Source organism: Amblyomma maculatum, chromosome 11 (assembly GCF_055883805.1).
Source record: "Amblyomma maculatum isolate TAMU_Amacu chromosome 11, ASM5588380v1, whole genome shotgun sequence".
NCBI lineage: Eukaryota > Metazoa > Arthropoda > Arachnida > Ixodida > Ixodidae > Amblyomma > Amblyomma maculatum.
In genome coordinates, this window is record NC_139354.1 from 150,252,720 (window position 1) to 150,263,160 (window position 10,441).

General features: G+C 44.1%; 1 long non-coding RNA gene across 1 annotated transcript; it reads right to left on the reverse strand.

The window, feature by feature from the left end:
- Positions 1-6,160: 6,160 nt before the first annotated feature.
- LOC146175176 (uncharacterized) lies at positions 6,161-8,732 on the reverse strand. The gene is made up of 2 exons (XR_014702133.1): positions 8,505-8,732; positions 6,161-6,846 (listed from the first exon to the last, which is right to left on the reverse strand). It is a non-coding gene; the product is annotated as an uncharacterized LOC146175176 (long non-coding RNA).
- Between the last annotated feature and the right edge of the window lie 1,709 nt (positions 8,733-10,441).

Below are 10,441 nucleotides of genomic sequence, written 5' to 3' on the forward strand. Positions count from 1 at the left end.
GAAGTCCCATCATAGTAAAGGTGCTTTTGGTAAAACTAGGTTATACTAAAAAACGTCTGGCCGTGGCGTCGACTTCCCACGAAATGACATTGCTGCACACGCATTACTTAGAATCGCGAGGAAATTTTTTTCTTAAAAAAAAATAAGTAGTGCATTTTTTTTTATGGTTTTACCGCTAGGCTCATCAGCACTGAGAAGAAACCAACTTTAAGGCCTTTGAGCCGTGAGGGAAAGCATGCAGCGCGTAGGGGGAAAAATGTAAAGCTGACTACAAACACAAAAAGAAGACGGCCGGTCACTTAAAAATAGAGTAAAAGGGAAGCGAAGAAACGGCCGAACATTCACACAACACTGTTCAGCACGAAGGAGTAGTGGCAAGAATTGGAGGCGTGGCTTGTGCGGTTTTGCAGTGCTGGACTGTCGCGCATTTTTCATCTATTGCCTCTTAAAAGATGGAAACAGCGGAAGATGATGCCACGCTCACGCAATGCTTTGGTTCTCAGCTGAAATCAAGCTCGGCTATATTCGTATCCATGTTGCATTCATGCTAAACAGGTACTTCTACAAGCTGTAAAAAAAAAATGAAAAAGGAAATGGCACAGAGACGATAAGAAAGACATGCAAGGCATTTTAGAATGTTCTTTTCATAAAGCAACAAGATGTGCTTAGTAAGCAGACTTTAATTACAAGATAGTATCTTCAGGACCATGTCATCACTAACAACTGATATAGTAAGATTTTAGCCGGTCCCGGTGACTTTACTCTAATGGGGTTCTACTGTACTTACCAGTTCGCAAAGAGCACTTCCTGGCAGAAGGGCAGCTCAACACTGTTAATGTGGAAAACTCTGCTTATGCTCAGACTGAAACCCACATCTGATTTTGATTATGCTTCCTGCAGGAACGACCTTTAGTCTGCATCTCAAGTGAGCATGGGGTATCTTGATGCTTATTTTTATTGTTTGTAACCACAACCTCGAGCAGACTAATTCGCCAAAGCTGGCAGCGCTGGTTATGTATACGTTTGCCGCTGGCTCAAGCCTGCACTGCAGTGAAGTGCAGGCACAGAGCAACGCTAGAGAAGAGCACAGGCGTTCAAATTGCGAAACTTTTCTGCCCGAGTCAAAAAGAATTCCATTTAAGCTTCCGGGAAAAAAAAAAAAAAAAAAATGCTACAGTGGCCCTGCGCAATATAATACCATTTACCATATACCAGCTAGTACCACATCACTACTCTCTACAGTGACTTTCTGTTAGCTAGTGCCAAGTTACTGTATATCTGGCAGAACCACATGAATGGTTTGTGGGGTTTAACGTCCCAAAGCGACTCAGGCTATGAGAGACGCTGTAGTGGAGGACTCCGGAAATTTAGACCACCTGGGGTTCTTTAACGTGCACCGACATTCCACAGCACACGGTCGCCTTGCTTTTCGCCTCCATCGAAAAGCGGTCGCCGAGGCCAGGATTCGATCCCGCATCCTTAGGAAGTGCCCTAACCACTGCGCCACACCGGCGGGGTAACACATTAATGTGTCATGACAAACACAAAATAACATAAAAGGAACAGCCAAGGTCGTAATGAGCGACTGCAGGTGACAAATGCATCGGTCCCTGGTACTCGTGCTTTTTTAACATTACACTATGCAGCACTAAACTGAATGCTCATACGAGCAAAAAGTAAAAACTCTAGGGGCACTTTGGACCACTAAAGAGCAATGAGGTGAAAGCCTTTATTGCACGGTGGTCTGATGCCCTCCACTATGGCACCTCCTTCCTCGTTTTCCTTATGGCTCGATTCAGGTGCTCGCGGAGAAGTGTGAGATACGCCTTTTCTTTCCTGTAAACCAATTTGAAATGCTGCTGATGCTTGCTGTACTGCGTCTGCTTTTGTATGCTGTGTCATGTGGCGTTTGAGCAAACGCCAAATGAAAGGCGCTGCACTGACGACTGGATCGGGTTAACCTTCACATGTGCTCGAGTCGCCTGGTAACGTCACGACTGAATGTGATGTCATCATGGTGTAAGTTTCGGCCATGACATCATAGTAATCTCTGTCATTATCATCACTGTCACTAACTATCATTATCAATCAGTATCTATCACTAAGTTATTCACTGACAGATTTAAAGGTAAACAGCACAACCATGCAACTGCTCGCAAGATTCCAATGACAGCTTTCGCATGTTCGAATGGGGACGGAGGAAAGCAGTGGCAATGCGAGTGGCAAGTATGTATTTCCTGGGGCGGCTGTGCTGGGTAGACAGAGCGGGAACATACGTGAAGACACAGGTGCCTTCACGGCCAGTCAAGCTCAAGCAGTGATGGCATGACTGCACAATTTCCCAGGCAAGGTGTCTCTGGCCACCTTCCTCACACCTCTCATAACCATGTCGCGCGAACTGCAGCGGAGATGGTGGAGGCTGCTGCCACAGTTGCCCTATCAGTGCAATTGCAAAATGTTTTTTCCCAAGTTTATGACTACGAGAAATAGGGGTTTGCTGTAAACATTCCCACGGTGATTTCACTTATATGTACTCCTTATTTTGGTTTCCACTCTTCTTCATGCAAAAATTTCACAGAACCAAGAAGTAAAACTGCAGACCTGTCTTAGTTAGGTTATAACTGGGTTTAAATGTATTCAATGAGGTAATCACCGCTAGATTAAGAGGAAACCTAGACTTTAGTGAACAAAAAGGCCAGGCTGGATTTCAGGCACACCACTTGACCACAGCCGATGTTCATGGCATCAATCAGATGAAAGAGGAACCACAGAATATACCGTATTTACAGGTAAACAATTCCGTAATGAATATATGATGCGAGGGAAGAGTTTGTGTCGAGAATAAAAAGAAAAAAATTCTGTCACGATTCCAACACAAGCTCACGATTATAACATGAAATCGTAACATTAAAGGCAACCATAGCTGGGGATGTGACAATAAAGGAGACTGCATTTAAAAATCCAAAAGTATCCGAGTGGTTTATTCACTGTCACTACTCAGTTACTTATCGCTGTTCATGAACATGCCCCCACTCGTTTCCCCCTTCTTGATTAGACACGATTTGCCAAGCACTACATGCTTTCTTCTCTTGCTTAGAATCCAGCATCGCTCCCTGCATGTTTTGCCCATTGGCCATGATCTAATGATATTAAACAGGAGAATTCGAACCCTCAATAACTACACCTTATTATTTTCTTTTTCACTTCCACCTTCTGGTCTTTCTCCATGGTTACCTTTTTTTTAACCTTGCCTCATTTTACAGCCTCGAATTTGCCAGAAATTTGCCCTCTCCTCGCAACTGGCTTACCTGGTGGTAAAGCTATCTTGATGACCAGCAAAAAAAGAAAAGTGTTAAATTCAGATATTGCTTCTAAACATAGCATGAAGTGCTGTTTCAGTGATGCAATTTCTAAAAACGTAACTCGTGCTATAATCGTATAAATACGGTAAGCAACCCTTACATACAACCTGCTTATATTACAAGCATTTGATTCAGTCTATGCATCAACCATGCATGCATTACATAACCATGGCATAGGAAAGGCATATGTAGAAATGCTGTTAATAGTGTATGGAAACCGCACAGCAGCCACAAGTCTTCTGCAGAAAAAGCTAACCCTGATCAGGAATGGTGGTAGTTCCCCCCACACCCCATAGTTCATCCTGTGTTTTGCACACCCCTAATCCCACGAATTTAGCGGTGAGGGGGAGAGCAGAAGAGTTCAGGATTTCGTTACAGAATGGGTATTCAGCTCTAACAGAGGATGGCGACATTACCCTAGAAGCAAGGAACAATAATTTCAGAGATATCATTACTGAGTGCGCGTTAGAAACAGGCGGTAGGATAAGAGAGGGTACCGGTAAGCTGTCTAAGGAGACGAAAGATTTGATTAAGAAACGCCAGAGTATGAAAGCTTCCAATCCAACAGACCAGATCGAATTGGCTGAGATATCAAAGCTAATCAATAAGCGCAAGGTGGCCGATATAAGGAAGTATAACATGGAGAAAATTGAGCATGCTGTAAAGAACGGGGGAAGCCTTAAAGCGGTAAAGAAGAAATTGGGCATAGGCAAAAACCAAATGTATGCGATAAGGGACAAGGCGGGCAACGTCATCACGAATATGGACAAGATATTCAAAGTAGCCGAGGAGTTCTATACAGATCTCTACAGTAGCCAAAGTAGTCAGGACCGTAATGAGATTGGTGGTAGGGAAAAACAGTCGGACGTTCCATCAGTGACGAAGGTCGAGGTCAAGAAAGCACTAAAAACTATGAAAAGGGGGAAATCGGCTAGAGAGGATCAGATAACTACAGATTTGCTGAAGGACGGGGGGATATCGTGCTAGAAAAACTGGCCACCCTGTATACGCAGTGCCTGGTGTCATCAACGGTACCGGAACCATGGAAGAATGCAAACATTATCCTCATTCATAAGAAAGGGGAAGGACCTTAAAAATTACAGACCAATCAGCTTTCTGTCTGTTACGTATAAGGTGTTTACTAAGGTAATCGCCAATAGAATCAGGGCAACCTTAGACTGCAATCAAGCAAAGGATCAAGCGGTTTCGGAAACGGTACTCTACTATCAATCATAACCATACCATCAATCAGGTGATAGAAAAATGCTCGGGATATAACCAGCCCTTGTACATAGCATTCCTTGATTACGAAAAAGCATTTGACTCGGTTGAAACCTCGGCGGTGATGCAGGCATTGAGAAATCAGGGGGTAGACGAGCCGTATGTGAAAGTGCTGGAAGACATAGTGGCTGCACAGCAACCATAGTTCTGCATAATGTAACAAAATTCCGATAAAGAAAGGTGTTAGGCAAGGAGACACAATCTCCCCAGTACTATTCACAGCTTGCTTAGAGGAAGTATTCAGAGACTTGGAATGGGAGCAGTTATGGATAAGGGTAGATGGAGAATACCTCAGTAATCTGCGATTTGCTGATGACATTGCCTTGCTAAGCAACTCTGGGATGAACTGCAAATAATGATGACCTAGACAGGAAAAGTAGAAAGGTAAGCTTGAAAATCAATATGCAGAAGACTCCCAAGTGCAGCTGCCGACTATAGCTGTTAACAATGTTGAGTCATACGCTTAAACGCAGAGCTTATGTGTATCCCTGACATATATCGCACCAAGTAATGACACAGAAGCGATCTTTATCTGAAGAATGGTGGCAGCTTAGATGGAGAAATGTTCATGTCAGGCCGCACAACAAAAAAACACTGAAATTGTGAGATTCAGCAACTTCAGCTACAGAATTTTTTTATCGCACTAGCAGCAAAGAAGCCAGAAGAATCAGAAGAAGCTCTGATTTCAGCTTTTAGCGATTCAGGTACTACAATTGCAGTGGCCAAAGGTGCACACAGTTTCCGTACCCACTTGCTTTTGAGTATGTACCCATGATCACTGCATGTTCTCAGTTTTATCTCTGTTTAGGAGGGTGTCCACAATCGTTGGGAACGATCTGCTGATACTGGCACACAAGCGTGTAGTTTTCACGTAGATAGGAACCTAGTGTATACTTGAGTGAAGGCTCTCCAGCTTATGATACAAACTATTTGTAAAAATAAAAATAAACATATGATTGTACAGGGATTTGGGGGAAACCCAACAGGTTGCTTGTTTTGATGGATGTTTGGAAGGAATTACTAAGTGAAATGCTCAAGTTCATAGGCCTCTTGTTCGTCCAACACGGGCATTATGAAACTTCACTGGCTGAAGCTGCATTGGAATGAGGGCAACATCTGCAGTGGTTTGCTTCCACCAGGAACAATGCTGTGAATCTGCTTCATAGCAGTGCTGGTGCTCCTCAAAGTGGCAGTCCTGTACAATGTAGACCAGCTGCCACAAGTAAAGCGCCGGTACATCAATCAAGTGCGAAGCCCTCACAGCCACATTAGGCAGGATTTGCATGTAGCTTCCCGAGAAGAGTTCAATAAACAGATATTTAACCTTCGTGGCACACCAGCTCAAATTTTGTCACCCTCTGCAAAATGTGCCAACTATAAACCACAAAAAGTTGACAAATGCACGAAATGAGTTGTGCTATGAGCAAAAGAAGACCGGGCTTAAAAATAATGATTCTAGCAATTTGGCAAAGTTACGAGAATGACAAGCCTTCACAATGAACCACATAACACATTGGTTCCTGGTATTTGGCTTCACTGCATTTTATTGGTGTAGTCGGGAGAATAGCAATTTCCAACTCGCAACAACCACCCCATCTTGATACATCAAGGCAACTGCTGCAGACATACAACAGATCCGAAGGCATGTCGCCTAGCACACATTACAATAGATGCTGTCAAGAGAGTGCAAGAAGTGGCCGATTCCATGCCAAGTTACTTAAGACAATGCCATGTTTCGGACACCATCACATACAGAGAACTTTTGCTCAGATAACCACAGCTGTGTTATCCCCACAAGGGTCAAGTGTTGTATATGACAAACTCTTTAATCTATGCCAGGCCTGTTCACATATCAATCTGTTGCTTTAATTCTAAAGGCTGAAAACTAGAGAGGCAAAAAATTGCAGTCACACATTTGTGGTTCTCCACCTCCCGCCAAGGCAAATCATGCGTCCAAAATCACTCTGAATGCTTTCCAAATAATAACATATCAGAAAATGCAAGGGTGACAATATTCCACAACAAGATTAAATACATTGCAAGCAAGGTATTTTAAACTTAACTAGGAGCACGCTCTAAACCAGTAGAAGGAGTGAGAGTATCCATTTGGTCACACCAGTTACAGCGCACTGCACTACCGAGGTAGCAGAGGAATCCAACTGGTGGAAGAAACTCGTACGTCGGCCCCGAGTATTCCTTGCCTCTGCAAATGTAAATAAATGAGAGCAATACTGCAATTACATCTATTGCATAAATTCAGCAAACTCACTCACAGTAAAATTTGATTTGAGTAAAGCAAATGAGAGTGCCTGGCGCAGAAGGAAAAAGGCAGCAACGAGACTGGCTGTCAATGCTAGCACAAATACAAATATTTAGCACACTTGCAAAACACTGAAATAGCAACAAAGAGACTAAGTTAAATCATGTGTGCAGTAAGTGCGGAATATGCTGCGACTTGCATGGAATTGTAATCAAGAGTGCTTATAGCAGCAACTTACAAGCTCTTTGACAGGATTACGAGGTAGTAGATGCAACGGTGCCTCACTCTCCTCAACAAAACATACCACGTCAGGTTAATTATTGCTTTGTTTTCAAATAAGCTGTCAATGGCCTTGACAGCAGCTTGAAGCGAAGCACTGCCCACTATTTATGGGGGCATTATTTCTGCTATCATTCCCAGTTTTCTCAAAGTGATGACGCTGCTGGAGCAGGCAAAAGATATATATTAGGGAACTCGGCGGTAGCGACATGCATTAGTAGTGTTAAATCTATATAAATAAGCTCAGCGAGTTCTACCAATGCAGTTATTTTGGTAGTAAAAGGGCAGATACTCTCATGGGCAAGAACCTATGATAGCCCAAGTCACCCTCATTGCTGCATGCACCGATGTGAGTACTCGACAGTGGAACGTGTGAGCATACAAGCACAATAAATTCGTGCGGGTATACGCCCGTATCTTGTAACCATTTCGTGCTGAGCAGTAGGCTCATTTCACTCCGGGGCTCATTTCGCACTGGGCCAGTTTACATTTATACTGTCTCTCAGCTGGCCAGTAACTCCCCTTCTTTAGCACTTCGTCGACACTGCAAAGAAGCTGACCTCTTGCACTGCAGCACCACGTATGGGCCGCATGGATGAATACCTTTCGAGTTTTTTGACAGAAGCACGACCGTTTCTATGGGCCCAGCCACTCTATCTGCTGAAGCTGCGAGGAAGGCAATAAAGCCTCCTGATCATAAACCAGCGCGTTCACGCTGGCGCACACCAAAATGCCTGCTACTGCCCAAACAAACTAGGCCACAAACGAAGAATCTTAAAAAAAAAAAAAAAAAAAACAAGCAAATTACAAACTTCTGTGACTGTCGACTCACAAACTCACAAATAGTTTCACATCATCTGTAAGTCGCCGCGTACGTCCCAATACCCCAGTGCACCCCGAAGACAACAGCAAGCGAGCCGAAGAGGTCGCCGAACGACATCGTCGGTCGGCCACCTGGCGTCCGGCCTAGAAGAGGAGCCCACCGCGGGGACGGGAACGCCAACCCACCCCGCGCCTACGACCTCTTCTTTAATAAAGTTTACCTCCTCCTCCTCCGGCGACCGATCGGTGCACAGCAGCAGGTATGCAACGGTTGTTTCAAGCGCGAAGAAACGGGATCGACGCCATTATGCAGTCTCCACATGCCTTCGCCCGGAGACTGTCGCGTGATTACGCCGCGTCAGTAATTGTGACTACCGCATAGCTGCACTGCCGTGTAAAAACTCGTTAAAAAAGCTGCAAGACGGTAGCAGAACGCCGACAAATGCTTTACCTAGAGCTCGCGGGCATGTACGAAACACCATCATTCGCGTACGACTCACCGTAGTCGGAGGCTGCAGACAGGCCAGGGACAGGAACGAAGGCTACGCTGTTGAATTTAGGGCAACAATCCACAAACTGAATCAGATTTTCACCGAATTTGCATCTATCGGGATGATGCCCCGCAAACTACAACAAGCCGACGCATGAAAAGCGACCTAGGGCTCGCAAGGCGCGAGCACCCGTTGCACGAAAAGCGCGCCAGCTTCTGTTCGGGTGGCTCGGGCGCTGTGAAACGGGGTAATTGGCATCTGAGTTTGAGGCTTATTTCCAGAAAAAAGCAAATACTAAAAGTTATTTGACGTCACATCCGTCGAGAGAATCAACGCATACTCCTTTCCACTTTGGTTCTGGGCGCGCATGCGCAGTTTACGGAGCCGGCTCTCTGCAAGTTCAGGTTATGTAAACAAACATGGCTATGGTGGCTAGAAGGGAGAGGTGGCGCGACCGCGCATTCCGCCGCTTGGAGAAAACGCGCCTTCGGTTCATGCCGCCGCCACTGGTCGCCGCTGTGGCGCTGCTGTCAGCTCTTCGATGCATTCTCTCCGGCGCACGCCGGTTCGTTCGTTCTTGTTTGCCTGTAGATGCTGCTTGAGCTGTGGTGCTATTTTTCAATCGGCTTTGCCCTAGCTCAGGTTATCCTGTTTTGTTTGGTGCCTATGTAGTTTTTCTTGCCGAGGTGCTAGTGGGAGTATGTAGTACATGTGCATACTTTTCTGTTTCTCTTGCGTTTAAAAACCCCCCGCTAAAAAAAAAAAAAAATGAAAGAATCCTTGTCAGGCAAAATTACCTTCAATTGCTAAACAAAAAAATTAATGAAAGCATCGTTGTCAGGCAAAAGGCCAGTCAATTGCTAAAAAAAATTAATGAAACATCGTTGTCAGGCTAAAGGCCAGTCAATTGCTAAAAAAAATTAGTGAGAGCATCGTTGTCAGGCAAACGGCGTCAATTGCTAAAAAAAAATTAATGAAAGCATCGTTGTCAGGCAAAGGCCAGTCAATTGCTAAAAAAATTAATGAAAGCATTGTTGTCAGGCAAAAGGCCAGTCAATTGTTAAGAAACATAATGAGAGCATCGTTGTCAGGCAAAAGGCCAGTGAATTGCTAAAAAAATAATGAAAACATTGTTGTCAGGCAAAAGGCCAGTCAATTGCTAAAAAAAATTAATGAAAGCATTGTTGTCAGGCAAAAGGCCAGTCAATTGTTAAAAAAGATAATGAGAGCATCGTTGTCAGGCAAAAGGCCAGTGAATTGCTAAAAAAAAAAATTAATGAAAGCATTGTTGTCAGGCAAAAGGCCAGTCAATTGTTAAAAAAAATTAATGAAAGCATCGTTGTCAGGCAAAGGCCAGTCAATTGCTAAAAAAATTAATGAAAGCATTGTTGTCAGGCAAAAGGCCAGTCAATTGCTAAAACATAATAATGAAAGCACGGTTGTCACGCAAAATGCCAATCAATAACTAAAAAAAATAATGAAGCATTAATGTCAGGCAAAAGGCCAGTCAATTGCTAAAAAAAAAGATTAGTGACAGCATATCATCCATGACCAGCTTCTTATGTGGGAGACCTGAGTGAGATTTGAAGTTCTCAAAGACTGTGGCATGAACACACATCTGTCATCACTCAGGCCAGTTATTCAAGGCTGATATTTTATATCGCTGGATATGTGGCGAAGAAATGCATCGCTGGCACCAAATGTGAAGACTGATGCAGACAACTCCTCAGTCTCAAGAACGGAACTGAGCGTGTCTTAATTACCAGTTAAAAGTCAGCGCTCGTTGTGCCGTCTTCTAATCTTGTGCTCCCGTCCACGTTCCGCGCTGTTACCTCAAGATGCATAACCAACATATGCCCAAGCTGCTATTCTAGTTAATTACCAGTGCAGTTGACATAGGCCGTCTTATGTTTCCATCAACCAATCTAAACGCCCCTGTGACATCC